This window comes from Hordeum vulgare, chromosome 2H, assembly GCF_904849725.1.
Source record: "Hordeum vulgare subsp. vulgare chromosome 2H, MorexV3_pseudomolecules_assembly, whole genome shotgun sequence".
Classification (NCBI taxonomy): Eukaryota; Viridiplantae; Streptophyta; class Magnoliopsida; order Poales; family Poaceae; genus Hordeum; species Hordeum vulgare.
The window spans coordinates 82986954-83006845 of record NC_058519.1 but is presented as its reverse complement, the minus strand read 5'-3'; the positions used below and the strand labels follow the sequence as shown (position 1 = coordinate 83006845).

The window sequence follows — 19892 nt, the reverse complement described above, 5'->3', positions numbered from 1 at the left end:
AGGATTTCCCCCGTGGACTTGGAGCCTTGCATTGGTGTTCCCTCGAAGCGGAAAGGGTGATGTAGCACAACGGTGGTAAGTATTTCCCTCAGTTTGAGAACCAAGGTATCGATCCAGTGGAGGAGTATCACAAGATCCTACACAAACACAAAAAGCTTGCTCCCAACGCTATGAAGGGGTTGTCAATCCCTTATAGATTGTTCACAAAGTGAGAACTGAAAACAACAAAGTAACAAAGCAAAGTAAAAGCGAAAGTGGAAACGATAGGTGTGAATAGACCCCGGGGCCGTAGTGTTTACTAGTGGCTTCTCTCATGAAAGCAAGTAGACGGTGGGCTAACAAATTACTGTCGAGCAAATGATAGAACCGCGCAAAGTCATGACATCATCTATGGCAATGATTATATTTATAGGCATCACGTCCAAAACAAGTAGACCGATATTGTCTACATCTACTACTATTACTCCACACGTCGACCGCTATCCAGCATGCATCTAGTGTATTAAGTCCAAAAGAACAGAGTAACGCCTTAAGCAAGATGACATGATGTAGACGAACAATCTCATATCAACGACAGAGCCCATCTTGTTACCCTTGATGGCAACTACTTAATGTGTGCCTTGCTGCCCCTACTGTCACTGGGAAAGGTCACCACATGGTAGAACCCAAAACCAAGCACTTCTCCCATTGCAAGAATCATAGATCTAGTTGGCCAAACAAAACCCAAGACTTGGAGAGACTTACAAGGATATCAAATCATGCATATAAGAAATCAGCAAAGACTCAAATATATATCATAGATAATCTGATCACAAATCCACAATTCATTGGATCTCGACAAACACACCGCCAAAGAAGATTACATCGGATAGATCTCCATGAAGATCATGGAGAACTTTGTATTGAAGATCCAAGAGAGAGAAGAAGCCATCTAGCTACTAACTACGGACCCGTAGGTCTGAAGTGAACTACTCACGAGTCATTGGAGGGTCGATGATGATGATGAAGAAGCCCTCCAACTCCAAAGTCCCCTCCGGCAGGGCGCCGGGAAGGGTCTCCAGATGAGATCTCGCGGAAACGGAAGCTTGCGGCGGCGGAAAAGTATTTTTGAGGCTCCCCTGATTTTTTGTTGTATTTTAGGGAATATATAGGCCAAAGATCTAGGTCAGGGGGCGCTCAGGGAGGCCACAAGCCCTGCCACCGCCGCCCCCCCTGGTGGTGGAGTGGGGGCTTGTGGGTTCCCTGGAGCCCTCCTGGCTTGGCCCACAGGCCCCCTGATCTTCTTCCGTTCGGGAAAAAATCATTTCGGAGATTTTATTCCGTTTGGACTCCGTTTCAAAATCAGATCTGAAAAGAGCCAAAAACACAGAAAAAGCAGGAACTGGCACTTGGCACTGAATTAATAAGTTAGTCCCAAAAAAGATATAAAAGGTACATAAAACATCCAAAGATGACAAGATAACAGCATGAAGCCATCAAAAATTATAGATACGTTTGAGACCTATCACTCCCCCGCAACCGCCGGCGGAGCGGGTGCAGGAGGCTGCTGCTGCTGCTGCTGCGGCTGTGGCCAACAATGCCGTGGCGGTGGTGGGCTCGGGGGAGAGGAGCCAGGCCATCGAGGCGAGGAAGGAGACGAGAACCGTCGAGCCGAGGAAGGAGACGAGAAGCGCCGAGCCGAGGAAGGAGACGAGAAGGGAGACGGAAGGCGGTTCGGCGAACCGTGGTCGCGGCGGGGAGTGGAGAGACGGGAAGCGTCCTCGGCTCGCCCCTGGGGCTGACGGGGGCCCACGCCCTGATTCGCGGCGGCGCCCGATGCTGTCGCCGCCCTCGCGTGGCTGGGATGAACGGCGCGGGAGGCACGACTTCGTTGACAAGCCTCGCAAGCGCGACCGCCACCGCGACAGCAACCCTACCCACCGGCGCGAGGCTCGAGGATTTTGGGAGCGGGACCATGGTGGCAAGATGGTGTTCCGCCCTGGCACCTGGGAGCAGGAGTCTGAGCGCGACGGAAAGCGTGCCAGGACACAGACCGGAAGCTCCATGGAGAAAAATGCAGACGCAGATAAGGCGGCTTCCGCTCACAAGGAGAAGCCTCTCGCCGAGGAGTAGGCCAGACATTACCAGTTGGAGGTGCTCAAGCAAGCAAAGAGCAGGAACACAATAGCCTTCCTCGAGACCGGCGTAAGGAAGACCCTCATTGCTGTGCTGCTCATCAAAAGCATATGTGACAAAATGATGAAGGAGAACATCAAAATACTTGCCGTGTTCTTGGTTCCCAAGGTGCCTCTTTTGTATCAGGTACATACATACATACATACGTATAGGACCGAGCTTCCAGTGATTAAGGTTTCATATCTTGTGGGTGTAACCGTGTTGCTGAAATTGCAGCAAGCTCAGGTGATACGCGAGAGGACTGGCTATCGGGTTGGGCACTACTGCAGAGAGATGGGTCGGGATTTCTGGGATGCTAGGAAATGGCAGCGAGAGTTTGATTCCAAACAGGTCATTCTTCTCACTTCCACCCCCTTCCGTATCATTCTTATTGTTGTGTATAATGTGCATGTGACCTAGCTCTATGCTAAACATTTTCTTAAATCTTTATATCATTTTGGAACGACGTTAGGCTGGTTATCCTCTAGGAAGCATTGACAAGGGATACTGCAATTTCTAGAAACAGTCATAGGTGATACAAAATAATTAATAAAATCCATGTAATAAAGACAGAATAATTTTGAGATATCACATGATATCAAAATACTTCCCCATTTGTTGTCTCTGTGACTCTTTTCATGCCCTCAATTGCCTCAATCCGTGTGTATTTGGAATCAACACTTCAACTATAGCGGCCACGGCCAGCACCAGCAGTAGCTAGCCAGCAGCAATCAATACTAAAGCAGCAGCAGCCAGCCACCAAGCACGCTGCACGCACACAAGCAAGCACCCCCATACCAGAGGAGAGTAGGGGATTTGGGAACAGGGGAAGTTACCTTGCTTTGCTTGGCTCCAGCCGATGGAGGCGTTGGAAGTGATGCCCAGGTGCGGTCATGCGCTCGATCCAATCCTCCATTGAATAGCACGGGAGGAGAGCTGTCTGTTAGGGTTAGTAGTTGGGCTTTACCGGGCTGCACCATTCCCACGTCCCCGATGTATCAACGGCGTCCTAGCAGCGTACCTTTATTTATTTATTTATTTTTAGTCAGAAAATGGTGTTACACATATCCTGTGTATCACGTATCACACGTTTATATGCGGATACAGCAGACTTTGAAGTATTGGTGCTTTTTAGATTATGGTTAACGATGCTGTTAATTTGTGAGGTACTCTTTTTTTCTACGGCAATTGCATTGATTATGTATCACGTATATAATGTTCATTTTTTTTGGCAAGACTGCATGCTGGTCGTATTTCTTGCCTGATATGAACTGCCTTTGTAATATGTTATGTTTCCAATCAACTATATAATTATTTTTTGGCAAAATTATGGATCTTTTTTAAATTGCGGCTGCAATGCTTAGTATTGTGCATTCACACATGTTGAGGCCGCTCATTTTACAGCATATTTGCACAATGTGTGTATGACGCACATCCATCTATGGAAACAATTTTGCACTTTACCATGTATGATTCGCTTACATTAAACACAGCCCTTTCATGCATCCGATCAATATTTTATTTCCATATAACTCAAGTGGCTTTTTACGTGGAATTTGAAAAGAGATATGAATTTCAATTTGATCATATCCAATTTAGCAAAATGATTTGTTGCTGATCATGGTCTCCTTGTCTTATGTTACTTCAAACATTTTTTTCCATTATTCCACTGAATACATTTGTTTTCAATTTTTCAATGGAGTGCAAGTAATGTGTATATTATGTGTGTTTCAATATTTTTGCAGCGATATATATATACTAAAATTTTAATATTAAAAACAATTTATAAATTATTCGGTTAGTTGTGCGTTGTTGTACGTGCATGCTAACTAGTCAGGTATAACACGGTAATCGTTTCCCGCAGCTACACCTAGAAATACGACTTGATACAAGTCGGACAATGTCATCCTTTTACGCAAGAGCAACTCTAGTATATTCTTATATCGTGGACCTTATCACGCATTTACACGTCGCAAAATAGCTTTTTACGGACCGACGAGGGACGAGGGCCGTGAAAGAACATAACCCATATCGTGAAACTGTAAAAACAGAATATTACGAATATTCTATTTTACAGTTCCGCGATGGGGTTTTCCTCACCCAGGGCCCTTGCCAGCGGGTAAAAAGCGTGATATTTGCTGGATTTGATTCAAATGTGATATATTAAATATAAGATTAAATATCTAAATTATAATACAACAATCATTTAGATTACAATAAATATTCAAATCATCGAAATGGCTCAAATCCACGAGCAAAAACTCCTTGCAAAGGCTCAAATCCATCTACGAAAATGGCACGCCTAGCTCGCATGAACGGATTTCGTTCGCCGAATCGGCCGCTACATTGTACTGGAAAAGGCACGGAAGGACTCACTATCGCTGGCCGCAAACTCGCGAATCGGAGGCGGAGGCGGTCCGGCAGCGGCACAGCGGCGCGACGGTTGATCCGGGTCGACGGGCACCCGGGGAATCATTGGAGGGATTGAGAGTTAGCAAGATCGAAGAAGGTCAACAATGGGGGAAGAACATGAGCTGAAGAGATAAGGTTCAATGGGGAAGAAGACCCCCTTTTATACGTGCGTAAAAACCAACCGTTATGCTTCACAGCCCGCACAGAGCGGTACTACCGCTCATGGAAGCGGTACTACCATACCATGGGATCACTTGACCCCTCTCGGTACATCTTGTATGCTTTGTGTGTTGATCATCTTGACTTACTCTTTGTTTGACGATCTTGATCAACCATGTGTCTCTATGATCATTCTTTGGATAATACCTTGAATACCACCTTGGTCATCATATAAACTCCTTGAACCCAACAGGTGGACTTCAAGAAGTGCCTATGGACAAATCCTATAAATATAACTTAAGGCAACCATTAGTCCATAGGAATTGTCATCAATTACAAAAACCACATATGGAGAGATATGCTCTAGCAACTTGTTTCATATTGCAATTTTCATTCGTTTTAGAAAACAGATTTTCCGCATGTTTGAAACTGATTTCACTCATTTAGTTTATTTCAAAAACCTGACCTCACTCATCTCCAAACATTGATTTTGCCATAGGAAAAACTTTACTTGTTTTAGAAAGAAAATATTACAATGTTTTAGAAAATCACTTGTTTAAAAAACTTAATTTCAGTTCTTTTAAACAATGGTTTGACTCAATCAAAAGAATATGTCACTCATTTCGAAAAACATATCAGAAGTTCAGACGGTTCAGAGAAATGGTTTCACTCATTTCATAAAAGCTGATTTCATTCAACTCACCTTGTTCAAAATAACAATTTCATCCATTTCAAAAAACTGATCGTACTCATTTCAAAACAAATAAATTCACTTAGTCAATGGTGAGAAAACAAATTTCACTAGTTTTTTAGTACAATTTCACTCAACAACGAAAATATCATTTCATTTATTAAAAAATAATTTAAATCTTCTAAAAGCACATGTTTCAGTCGTTTCAAGAATTAGTTCACTCATTTCAAAAAAGACTAACTCATTTTGAATTAACAATGCACGTTTCAATTCCTTGAAATAGTTGAAATATATGAAATTAGGAAATTTGGTGTTTTGAACTAGGTGAAATATATGAAACACGCAATGTTTTGAAATATGTGAATCAAGTTATTTTTAAAGCTAGTTTAAATATATTTAAGATTGATCTTGTTCTAAAGATCATGTTGTAAGGAATTTGAGTATATGACAAATTCAACAATAGAATTTTATTGTGGAAAAGATAATGAGTATCTAAAATTATAAGCAAACATAAATCTATTGATTTGTTTGGGAGGAAGAGCGAGGAGACATGTTGCATACACGCGCATACTCCACCGATAGAAGTAGTACTCCCTCCGTCCGAAAATACTTGTCCTAAAAATGTACAAAATGGATGTATCTATAACTAAAATAAGTCTAGATACATCTATTTCGAGAACAAATATTTCCAGACGGAGGGAGTACTACTTGTCGTTGACACGACCCGTTCAACCAACAAAGATTAATGGCTTGTCTCAAAAAGGAAACAAGGATTAATGGCACACAGGTCTCATGATATGAGGTCCCTCGGGTGTGCTTTCTATTTTTGGCTTCCAATTTTCAAACTTTTATATATTATGAACAAAAGTCCAAATCAAGTTTTTTTGGTATTCTTGTTTATTTGTGATGAGAGTTTTCAAATAAGATTCAGTTTGAACAAGTTCTGATTTTTTTTCGAAAATAAATGTTAAACTTAGTACGAGCTATTCATAGAATCATGAATTTTGTGCATACAACCGACAAACAAAATGTCCTAAAAAATTAGAAATTTGATAAAAGCTGCAAGAAAATCACAAGTTTCAAATGAAAAATACTCCATCCGTTCCTAAATATAAATCTTTTTAGAGGATTCATGGAGGGACTACATACGGTTGTAGATAGACATACTTTAGAGCGTAGGTTCGCTCTTTTGACTTCATATATAGTCTTCTAATGAAATCTCTATAAAGACTTATATTTAGGAACCGAGAGAGTAGTAAATTTTAATGATTGAAACTTTATCTGCCCTCATGCAAGATCCGTACTTCACAAATTGTGAGGTAATTGAGCTGTCGGGAAAGGCTTGGCATGTGCGGGGCCCACACTCATGCGCACCCCTTTAAATTTGCGACTACAAAAGGATATATGAAAAGATGAGTTATCTTACCCCATACATACGGATCTCAAACCATTTTTATGATAGATGCTTCACCGATAGGTATCCGTTAGATATCTCACAATCTCTTCAAGTGTAAAGTGTTGGCAACTCCCATAAGGTTAAAATTGGCAGGATTATGCCAATTTTAGTGATTAGAATGTTAAGATATGACTCTGGCGAAGGTACGTAAGAGCATCTCTAGCAGACTCTGTATAATGGTCAAACTCAGAAAAAACGACGTGTTTATAGTTTCGGTCGGAAAAATGACACAGAGCAGACCCCGTAAAACTTGTTCGACCTGTAAAATTTTGAAGGGGCATGGTAAATTCATCAGCAAAAACTTTATATATGCAATTTTGGAGGTAGTATACAGTTCAACCCGTAAACTGGTCAAACCTCGTCGGAGCAATGCGCCACCACAGAACTGGCCGGAATCTACATGGAACTCACCGGAATCCGTCACCGCATGTCAAAAGAATCCGCACGCCGGAATTTATCGCCACCGGTCCGAAATGCGGCCAGCTCAACCTCCACTGCCGAGGCGAGGCCGTCCACGGGCAGGATAGAGCAGGCCACCGGCGGCCTGAATCAGGGCGGGGTGACACCGAAGAAGAGCGGAGCAGGGTCGGGGAACTCGCGCGGCCACGACGGGGAACATACGCACGGCGACTCTAACATCCCAAATTTTTGGAATGTTAAAATAATTATTAGATTTTTTGTTTGTTTGCTTGAGTGATTGAAACTTGTGCGAAATTTGAAACTTTTCAAAAACTTTTGAATGAGAGGGAATAAAATGACTTTCCCCATCTCCGATGAATTCAAATTCAATCATTTAAAAGCAATGAGAGAAGATGACATGACTTCTTCAACTATAAAGAATTTGAATGGAGGTGGCATTTGAATTTCTTTCGATTTTAATTTGCAAATTCTATTTTCCCTCCACTCAAGAAATGTCGGGGAATAATATTCTGTCAAACAGAAAATAGAGGAAGAACATGACCCTCCAAAGCCAGGGGCATTTGTTGAAGTATTTTGAGCCAAGGAAACAAAATTTAATTTGAGAAAATAATTGCAAAAAGAAATAATGCTTTTAGGGATTTTTTTTTAAAACATTTTTTTTAAGTTTTTATTTTGGCCGTGGAAAAATTCCCATCATTTAGATTTTACTTGCTAGTTCTTGAGGGAGCAACCTTCTTTGATGCTGTTCGTGAAGCTGCCATGGAAGCCATACGTCAGATCTGAGAAATACTTGAAGCAAGACTCCGTCATACCCAGGAATACCTGAGTGAAGTGCATGCGGAGATGATGGAGGTGAAGCTCATGACCACCATGATGAAGCAAAAGATGGATGATTTCAAGGAGCACATTGGAAAGTTCGAGTGGAACTAAAGTACCTCCAAGAGAGACGAATGAATAATGTTGGCAGAAATGCTCGACCATACCGAACAATGTGGATGGCAGCATTTGTAATAAATTACTTTTGAGTTGGAATTCTGAAGAAAGCAAGGATGTAATAAAGGATTGATTATGAAATGAATATGATTTATGGAAGAAGCTATGATGGATCAGCAAACGTTTTCTTAGGAACATACGAAAACCTAAGAGTGGTGAAGAATACGATAAATGTTTTGTTCAGCTTGCAGAACCAACGGATCCATCCGAACTTCGTTCGTGTACAAGAGAAATTCTGCAATGCTTGTGAGGATGCCCAAGTGTTAGAATGCGAGATTCGCTAAACCTTATACAGGGAAATGATTTGGGTGCGGAATGGATTGATCACCATGACAACTTACTCTTATCATTGATCTTGCTATTCGGAATAGTAAATCTGATAGACTTACCCATATAGAGAGAAGACGTTCTTTGAAGCTTTTGTTTAAGCCATAGAATGGTATGATGAACGCCCCAAGTACATGGCAGTTGTTGTCACGCGTAGGAAATTTTACGGTGAGAATAAACCAAGACCTCTCTCTCTGCAGGATAACCACAAATGGTAGACCACCATGAGAACCATCAATATGTTATTTAGAATTGACCACGAGACTGTCAGTTAAGAAGACCCAGTGACGAAAGAAGCTTATATCAACGGGAGAGCATCACCAAAGGATTTAATATGAAGACTGTGCAATGTCAGTTGCCAAAACCCCAGAGGATCGTTAGAGCATTTTGAGGGACCAGTACCTCTCATTTTAAGTGTGGTAGCATCCCACCTTGCCGGAGATTGGATTTGTTAGAAGACCCCCAAACCCTAACCTTTCTTTCTAGCCTCTTCGAATTTCGAGGACGAGATTCATTTTAAGTGTGGTAGTTTTGTAACATCCCAAATTTTCGGAATGTTAAAATAATTATTAGATTGTTTGTTTGTTTGCTTGAGTGATTGAAACTTGTGTGAAATTTGAAACTTTTCAAAAACTTTTGAATGAGAGGGAATAAAATGACTTTCCCCATCTCCGATGAATTCAAATTCAATCATTTAAAAGCAATGAGAGAAGATGACATGACTTCTTCAGCTATAAAGAATTTGAATGGAGCTGGCATTTGAATTTCTTTTGATTTTAATTTGCAAATTCTATTTTCCCACCACTCAAGAAATGCCGGGGAATAATATTCTGTCAAACAGAAAAGAGAGGAGGAACATGACCCTCCAAAGCCAGGGGCATTTGTTGAAGTATTTTGAGCCAAGGAAACAAAATTTAATTTGAGAAAATAATTGCAAAAGGAAATAATGCTTTTAGGGATTTTTTTTAAAACATTTTTTTAAGTTTTTATTTTGGCCGTGGAAAAATGCCCATCATTTAGATTTTATTTTTCTGATAATTTTAGTATATAGAAACTCTTTATTCCGAATTGATTTGATTTCCCTTTTATCGTTTTAGTTTCCTACTTTTAAAAATAGGAAGGGAATCACTTTTATTTGGAAACTCTTGCTGGCCCATTAAGAGTTTTCCTATTTTGGCCCAACAGAGGATCTTCTTCCTCCTGTGTCTCTTCCTCACGTTACAGAAGCTTTCCTTAGCCATGGACAGGGAAACCCTCCTTTCCCGATCTCCCTCTCCCTTCCATCCCAGCTCCTCCCACCATCCCTATAAGAGAGCCCCAGCTCTCCTCTCTCCATTTTCCCCAAGAGACGCCCCTCCCCTCGCCTCTAGCGCCGCCCTCCACTCTCGCCGGTTCCCTGCGTGACGGGCCGAGCCAGGAGCTCGCCCAGGAGCGGCCCTTGCCCAGGAGCAACCCCGACGCCCCTGGAACCCCGCCGTCGGCCGCCCCCTGCCACCCCTCCACCGCCCCCTGCACACCACCCCACCCCGCCAAGAACTCCTGCCAGGAGCTCTTCGCCAGGAGCTACACCACGCCGCCCCCCTGTAGGTCCCTCCACCTCGCCGCCACTCCCCTCGTCGCCACCCCCCTCCACCGCCTCCCCCTGCCACCCCACCCCCCCCCCCCCCCCCCGCCGGCGACCCCACCCCGCCGGAGTTGCACCCCCTCACCGGAGAAGGCCTCCAGCCCCTGAAGTCACGGTAAGGCTCCTTCTCCTCCTACTGTTTTTTTTCTTTTGGTTTGCCCTTAGATCAAAGACCTACGGTGTAGAATAGAAGGGCATACCCCTTCGGTTCTTTGACAAGAACTGACCGTTTATTTTTATTAACCGAAGCGTTTTCTTATAATTCGGCCATTCGCTCGTTAGCCTACGCAGCACACACCCCCTAGCCAACCAGAGATCGCCACCTGGCCCGTTCATTAGTTAGCTTTTATTCATTTTTTTCCTGTTTAGTTCCAAAAACAGAAAAGTTCCAATCTTGGTTAGCCCATAACTTTTGATCCATAAGTCCAATGGAGTTGATTCTTTTTCCAGTAGCTCACAAATTTCCTTAGTTTTTAAAAACATATAAATTGGTTATGTTTGAAATTTCCAAATTTAAATTAGATCACATTTAGTTTAAACCTTGTTTCGCTTATTCCAGGAGTTTAAAAATAGCTTTTAATTTAATTCTTTTTGCTACTGATCACTAGTGATCTTATTTATCAGTGGTAACAATTTCAGAATTGTTTGAGTATTTTAGCTCACTGTTTCTTGTGAAACAATTTCTGTTTCACCTTTTTTAGGACTATGGCTATTTCCTTTTTCTGTAAATTGTTTTAAATTATTTTCTTTTATATTTCAGAAAGATTATTGTCTTTTTTATGTTAGTTAACAGTAGTTTTGCAACAAGTGTTGATTTTATTTTTATTTGTTATCATGAAATCAATTCTAGTTCCTTAGTAACTTGCAATTGGTTTCCCCACTGTTTCAAATCCCGTTTGGAAATACTTTCAAATAGTTTTGTGAAAAATACTCTATTTTATCTTAGTTAAATTTATATCTTAGTTCCTTGTTATTATTTTCTGTTAGACAAAAACTATTTAGTGTTTGACGTAGTAGAAGACTCCCTAGTCTTATTTGAAGTTTCTTTCGGATTCTTATTCACTCTCTTCTTCGTTTTGATTGCTAGAATGATTGCTAGTATGAGTGCTCATGTGAATGATATGTTTGTTATATAGATTTCATCGGAGAGTGGCGAGTAGTCTATCAAGTTATTTCTCAAGAAATTCTTCTTCGTCAACATCACCACGCAAGTCACTTTGATCATACTATCACCTATGTTTTATGCATCGTAGTTCTACCATCCTATGCCCAATTGCATGCTGCTTAGGTACTTGGAAATTTTAGTATAGATTGTAGTATCATGTGGTAGGCACACAACAACCCCGATACTTGGCTCCGGGACGACAAATTTCATATTGCTATGCTTGAGTAGACGGGATTTCGGTTGAGTGCATAACACGAGTGATGCGAGGTTGATTAAATAATCAAGACCGGTTAAGACAATATTTTCAAGACCTCGGACGCAATGCAACTCTGGGTAAAGGACGGTTGATCGGCTCCCTGGAGAACCCAGTGGATGACCCGGGATGCTGGAGAGGCCATGACATCCTGCGGAAAGCTTCACCCGGGCTCAAAGAGACGGACGGATATTTTCAAGACCCAATGCTTACCTGCACAGCCACAAGTCATTATGGGCTCTGGCTTGGTTGGACAACGCGGCGACTCTGGACAGGCGGTGCTAGCAGATGTAGAAGAACGGTAGGAATGGATGGGCACCGACAGGGATTCAGAGGGACCCGTTGAAAGACCATGTTTTGATCATCCGGTCTTCAAACACCCTGAAGTGCGAGGACATACACGGAGGCGATCAAATCTTGTGGGGAACGTGTGCAAGACTCTGCAGAGTACTCAAACCTAATCGATTAGCCGTGTCCACGGTCATGGACAACTTGAGCCAAAGGAACTGAAGTTATCTGAATTTCTCAACACCATTAAATATATTTGATGAGGGTAATTATTGACAACTCGGGTACGAGAACTGGTTGGCGGAACCAGCTCGTTAACAACCAACAATGTAGTAACATTTTGCTTTTAGCCCCCTCTTGATGTAGGAGAAAACTTGCTTTTCGCTAAAAACTTATAGCCCCACCTGCCATATATGCATATAGTATAGATGATTACTTTTCACCCCTCTCTTATGTGACTTGCCGGCATATTCAATATGCTGACCTACACGGCTGCAACGTCTTATGTTGCAGATATTTTTCTTCGACGAGTAAGAGTACGATTCAGGGTTACGGTCTACACTCAACTTGTCGTTGGTGTTTATTGGGACTCCACTCCCTTGGCCGCTTCCGCTGAGATATTTAAGGTATATATCAGTTTTACGCTATTTTACATGTGATTGCACTTTGATATATACATTGATGTACTGTGTGTGCCAGTATACTGATCGAGGGATGGCACAGAAACACAGAGGCTTGACTCGTCTTGAGTCGGGTCGCTACAGCGACGGGCAGTGTCGAGCTCAATCGGGGACGGGCAGTGCCGAGTTCAGTCGGGGGCGAGCGGCGCATGGCTCCTCCACTACATGCATGGCCGGAAACAGACGACACCAGGACAAGGCGGGGGTGAGGCGGGCGGCAGGCCGAGGCACGCCGTGGCCGGAGACGGACTCGCCGGGACGGAAGGAGAAAAGAAAAAAAAGAGAAAAAATGGGTTATAGCTGGATACAATTTCGTTTACAAGGTGTATTCTGTGCGGGGTAATTTCGCAGTGTAAAAACAGTTTAGAGTGCCCCTTATACGCGTTTTTAAGGGACATTTTTTACCGGGTCTTCCAGAAATGCTTTAACAGACTTTCCTACGTTAAAGTAGATTATATTTATTAGACAATATATAAACAGGGACGTACAATATTACCGATGCTTATTGCAACTTGAACAAAACAACATTACATAACACATCCATACTTCCCCGCAAAACACACACACACACACACACATCCATACATTCTCTGCGAAACACCCGCAACACTCATGTTATGTTTCTCCAAAAGGTACCCTGCTTATTTATTCGGTTGATTAACTGGACGATATTGAGACTTGCATGGGCATTTATTCAGCTAGCTTAGCCAATCTTGGGAACCTTCGCCACCTTGTCAACCCAGACACGGACGCGGTTCAAATCGATCTCCTGTGTCACAATACTTCCTACCGGCACAATGACGACTTTGAGGTCCGGCCGGTCCGCCTTGATCTTTTCTTTGGCCTCCTTGATCGTGCACCCGACCAGCTCAGGCCACTCCGTCTTGGCACCGTCGCATGACTTGCTCATGTTGGAAACGAAATGGGACAAACGCCTGCAAGTAGTATGGGGCTTCGTGGTCAACATCAGCCAAATGAATTATCTGTTCCCAATCAAAACTAGGCTCAACCTTTTAGCCTTGGTCACAACTCGATCCAGCAGCTGGTTTTGTATTCTTTTATTTTTCTTTTAAATTTGTACGGTACTAGTATTAGGGACATGTAATAGAAGCAGTCTCTTTGTAGAAAACGAGACGATAATGAATAATATGGAAAGAAAGGAAATCGATAATATGAATTTCCAACCATTTTGCCGAGTACGGATGACACATTTCATAGACAATGGTACATGACACATGATATGGTAAACCGGAGGAATAGATAGAACACGGATCTTCTCAAAAAGGAGGGAGGAAAGACATGGTACTTACCACCAGCTCTATGTACCTCTATGTGACTTGATCGTTTCTAGTACTGGTTTGTTTTTTCAGATGTATAGATGTCTGGATGAAGCTGCCCTGTATTTATAAGCAATGCTAAATAAATAAAAGAGAGATGTTTCAAAGCCGTGTCAGCGCAAGCCTCTCACCGCAACCACACACATTCATGTGCATGTCGAGATGTTGCTATTGTCAACATTTCAGGCCCCGCAAGCCCGCGCACGTTGATACGTGTAGATAGGAAGGTTTGACCAAAACCTTATCATCTTGTAGCAAGATACATCAAAATACAAGCAACTTGCAAATATATTTGAGAGAATGAAACGATGCAACGGAGTATTTTTTCTTCTCGAAAAGAAGGATGACCCCGGCATGTGCATCTGGAAGATGTATGCAATCACTTTATTAATTATTCACAAAGATCTTATAAAGTAATACACCAATATGTCTAGCACCATCATCTTGATAACACGTATCGTTACTTCTATCCATTGATGAAGATACGCAGAAAATGTGAGCCGGATACCCATGCCTCTCACCTAAACCTAGTATCTAAAGCCGAAGACCACAACCAAGCTACATATCACGTCTAGGACACGACCCAGTCCAACACACCTAGGTCGCCGTCTTCTATCGATCAAAGCAAATACCACTAGTAAAAAAAGGCCCATTTGTCCCGGTTTCACAGGCCCATTAGCCCCGGTTCTGGAACCGGGACTAAAGGGTCGCGACTAAAGCCCAAAACCTTTAGTCCCGTTTGGCTTACGAATCGGGACAAAAGTGTTTCCATGTGGCCGCTGCGGGGAGCCCACACAGAAGGAACTTTAGTCCCGGTTGGTCACACCAATCGGGACCAAATGGCATCCACGCGCCATCATCTGGCCGGAGTTGGATTTTTTTAATGGGGGGTTGGGGGGTTTTGGAGGGTTAATTTAGTGATTTCATATTGTGTTAGCTAGTTAATAGAGAGAAGTGGCCTCTCTTTCTGAGTGCTTGGTCGACGCTAGCTACTATACGTATAGAAAGAACTTGACGCTAGCTAATAAAAAATGAAGGAAACCATTTACAATCCATAACATATATATAATATAAGGTCTTTTACAATCCCTAACAACATCTAATTAAGATCCAATCACAAATTCACATGGTATTCTCCGTCTTTAGGTATGACATGGTCAAGAAAGAATCCCGCCAATTCCTCTTAAATTGCTCGTATGCGATCATATGGTAGGAGTTCATCCAGCCTCTCGCAGATCTAATTTAAAGAAAGGGGTCAATACATGCATATATATGAATAAAACTCAATACAATTGATGGTAATTTATAAAATAAAATTATGAATATTAGTTATGTACTTCAAATAGTTCCTTAGAGAAGCCCCGCTCAGAGGTCGAGTGGCGAATGAACTTGCATACGTAGTATCCACATAAAACAGTCCCTTCTTCCTGGTACATATACTTTACGAGAATAGAGTTCAATCAAACTGATAAGCAAGCATGGTAATGATATATTGATAAAAATTTGAATCAATTAGAGATGCGTGGAACTAGCTAGTACTACTTACGTTGGGATGCGTAAATCGCAACTCTTTGTTTAGACCGGCAACCTTATTGGCGAACTTCTTCCCAACCCTGCTAGGCAAAGAAAATGATTACTTGATATCAGCCCATGAACGAAAGTTGCATGCCGATATGGTCCCGGTATTGACTGGACTTACTTCTTGAGCATTGCAGTCATGTCCGCATAATCCTCTTTGGCGTTACGTCTCGAGTCTAAGACAGTTACTTATGCCCTGCCAACGTCAATGGATAGAAGAATAAAGTGGTATCTGCGCACGCATATATAACTCATCAATTATATTACTTAACCTCGAGTAAGCGAAACCGAGTATACAGAGAAGACATCAACACTCACTTGAAGTTGTAAGGAAAGATTATTTCCCTTTTGTTTTGATGTATAAGGAACGAGTTTAGCAAGTTCTCCTCGGTCTCTTTGATTGAGTTTCGTACCGTCAATTCATTTATAACATCTGGGCTAATGAACCCAACATCGACGATTCCTGCTTTTTTTGATTCGACGATCTTCAATATACATAATATACATAGTGAGGATAATTATATATACATGCAACAAACGAGCTGAGCTAGAGACTTATAGATAGTAGGAAGTCATGAGTTGTTTGTCGAGGGACAGTTGATTGTATAACTGAAATAACTCCTCAAATTGAATAGGAATCATGGGAAGTCCAATGAATTCGTGCTCTGGTTTCACTGCCACATACATAACGTCTTTCTCAGACTCCCTGCAGGTTTTCATGTACCAGTCATGCAATTTGTGCATCATCGTTGTTAGATCAGGATGACCAGGTTTGATGAGAGGCTTCCCACACACGTATTTATATTGTTCTTTTGTTACCTCATCCCCAAGTAATCATCAGGATTGGTACCGGGCACCATCGCTGGATGATTAGCAATGACGATATCGCTAGACACCTTGAGCGGGGGGGGGGGGGCACGATTGCTTCTCCAGTTGGCCGAGCTGGGGAATTGTTTTCCCTCTTCTCCTTGCATCACTGGAAGTAGTTCCAGACCGCCGCGCTTGTGCATATGTCTTTTTAAGAACGCGGTCTTAGTTGGAATCCAGCGGAGGCGGTAGTGGTCGCTTCAGTTAATTGATAGTGCCCGCCACTTTCACCGAATCTAGCTTCTCCTTCTGAGGTGGAGTTTTCTTTGCAAAATGGGCCCTCAATTCGGCACGACATATGTCCTCGTTTTCCTGCTTGGTCCTCTCATATGGTAACTTTTCCAGAGACTTGAGAGATGGACCGTATTTCCCGCCTCTGCTTGTACCGCTAGCCGCTGGAGAGAAGGAGGTGTATCTCTTCCGCTTGAGAGAATGAGGCGGACTGCTCTGACACACCGGACAGCGAGACCTCTTGCAGTTCTTACTTTGCTAAATTCAATACTAGATATAGACTCTTGCTTGTTATTGTCTTGACTTGAATTGCATATGTAACTTGCTTTACTTTGAAGTTCTTATATGTGTGTTAGCATGTCACCATAGAAATTATTGTGTTATCATTTATCTACTCGAGGACGAGCATAAATTAAGCTTGTGGATGTTGATACGTCCCAAACGTATCTATAATTGCTGCTTGTTCCATGATCTTGTGGGTGACATTGTTATATGTTTTGCTACAATTTTATATCGTTTTACACATATTCGGACTAACCTACTAACTCAGTGCACCCAGTGCTAGTTTCTATCTATCGATGTCTATTTTGCAAGGGCTTTTACCCAATTTTCCGAAGCCCGAAAAAATCCAGAAATATATATATATAAATCAGCAAAACAGAAGCTTCGGGATCACCGAAGGAGGGCCAGAGGGGGGCCACGGGCCTCCCAGGCAGCTTGTTGGCGCGGCCAGGCCCTAGGCCGCGCCAGGAGGTCGCCTGGGTGGGCCGCACCTCCTCCGGTGCCCTCCTTTGGCCTATATTTAGTGTTCTGTGAGGAAACCCTCACAGACTTTTTGGAATCGCGAATTTCTCCATCGTTCCGTAGCCGCAGCGTTTCCAAGATCGGGAAAGTGAGGAGAACTCTTCCCGGCACCCTGTTAGAGGGAGGATTGACCTCCGCGAGCTTCTCCACCGCCATGGGCGCTTCTCGGATGTGCCATGATTAGTCCTCCTTGGATCATGAGTCCATGACCAGTAGCTATGTGATGTCTTCTCTCCAATCTTGTGCTTCAATGGTTAGTCCTTGTGAGCTTCCCTACTGTTGGAAATATGTCCTAGAGGCAATGATAAAATAGTTATTATTATATTTCCTGTTTCAAGATAATCATTTATAATCCATGCTATAATTGTATTGAATGAAAACATAGATACATGTGTGGATACATAGACAAGACAATGTCCCGAACAAGCCTCTAGTTGGCTAGCCAGTTGATCAAGGATGGTCAAGGTTTTCTGACCATATACAAGTGTTGCCACTTGATAACTAGATCACATCAATAGGAGAATCATGTGATGGACTAGACCCAAACTATGAACATAGCATGTGATCGTGTCATTTTATTGCTATTGTTTTCTGCGTGTAAAGCATGTATTCCTATGACCATGAGATCATATAACTCACTGACACCAGAGGAATACCTTGTGTGTATCAAACGTTGCAGCTCTACAGGTATCTCCGAAGGTGTTCGTTGAGTTAGTATGGATCAAGACTGGGATTTGTCACTCCGTGTGACGGAGAGGTATCTCGGGGCCCACTCGGTAACATCACAAACAAGCCTTGCAAGCAATGTGACTAAGTGTAAGTCACGGGATCTTGTATTACAGAACGAGTAAAGAGACTTGCCGATAATGAGATTGAAATAGGTATACGGATACCGACGATCGAATCTCGGGCAAGTAACATACCGAAGGACAAAGGGAATGACATACGGGAATATATGAATCCTTGGCACAGAGGTTCAACCGATAAGATCTTCGGAGAATATGTAGGATTCAATATGGGCATCCAGGTCCCGCTATTGGATATTGACCGGGGAGTGTCTCGGGTCATGTCTACATAGTTCTCGAACCCGCGGGGTCTGCACACTTAAGGTTCAATGATGTTTTAGTATAGTTGATTTATATGTGTGGTTAACGAATGTTGTTCGGAGTCCTGGATGATATCACGGACGTCACGAGGGTTTCCAGAATGGTCCGGAAACGAAGGTTGATATATAGGATGGTTTCATTTGGTCACCGGAGAGTTTCGAGGATTACCGACAGTGTACCTGGAATGACGAATGGGTTCCGTGTATTCATCGGGAGGGGCCCATCCACCTGGGAGTGAGCCCAGTAACCCTAGGGTGGGGCACCAGCCCAGAGTGGGCTGGTGAGGCCAGCCCAATAGGGCCATGGCGCCACAAGGGAAAAATACCAATGGAAAGAAAAAAAGGAAAGAGGGAGGTGGGAAGGAAGGAGTGGACTCCTTCCCCCAAACCGAATTGGGGTGGGAGTCCACCTCTCCCTTCGGACGGCGCCCTTGGGGCTCCCTTGAGCCCCAAGGCTAGCCCCTCCCCTCCACCTATATATTCTGGTGGTTTTAGGGCTTTTGAGACACAACTTTCCCACGTGCAACTCAAACCTATACCACGTAGTTCTTCCTCTAGATCGGATTTCTGCGGAGCTCGGGCAGAGCCCTGCAGGAGTAGATCATCACCACCACTGGAGCATCGTCACGCTACCGGAGAACACATCTACTTCTCCGTCTCTCTTGCTGGATCAAGAAGGCCGAGATCGTCATTGAGCTGTGCGTGTGCTGAACGTGGAGGTGTCGTCCGTTCGGCGCTAGATCGGAACGGATCGTGGGACTACAGTGATTTGAATCACGAAGCTGTACCACTACATCAACTGCGTTTCTTAACGCTTCTCGCTTAGCGATCTACAAGGGTACGTAGATCTAATCTCCTCTTGTAGATGAACATCACCATGATAGGTCTTCATGTGCGTAGGAAATTTTTTGTTTCCCATGCAACGTTCCCCAACAGTGGCATCATGAGCTAGGTTCATACGTAGATGTTATCTCGAGTAGAACACAAAAGGTTTTGTGGGTGTTGATGTTCGATTTGCTTCCCTCCTTAGTTTTTTCTCGATTCGGCGGTATTGTTGGATTGAAGTGGCCCGGACCGACATTACTCGTACGCTTACGAGAGACTGGTTTCATCGACTGACATTCAACTCGTTGCATAAAGATCACTCGCGGGTGTTGGTTTCTTCAACTTTAGTTGAATTGGTTTTGACCGAGGCGGTCCTTGGAGAGAGGTTAAATAGCAATTTGTGCATCTCCTTTGTGGTTTTTGCGTAAGTAAGATGCGATCATACTAGATACCCATAGCAGCCAGTAAAAATGCAACAACAAATTAGAGGACGTCTAACTTGTTTTTGCAGGGCATGCTTGTG

At 43.0% G+C, this 19892-nt stretch overlaps 1 long non-coding RNA gene across 1 annotated transcript; it reads right to left on the bottom strand.

Moving 5' to 3' along the window:
* Positions 1-13060: 13060 nt before the first annotated feature.
* On the bottom strand, positions 13061-14064 carry LOC123429659. Its single transcript, XR_006622727.1, has 2 exons — positions 13933-14064; positions 13061-13557 (listed from the first exon to the last, which is right to left on the bottom strand). It is a non-coding gene; the product is annotated as an uncharacterized LOC123429659 (long non-coding RNA).
* Between the last annotated feature and the right edge of the window lie 5828 nt (positions 14065-19892).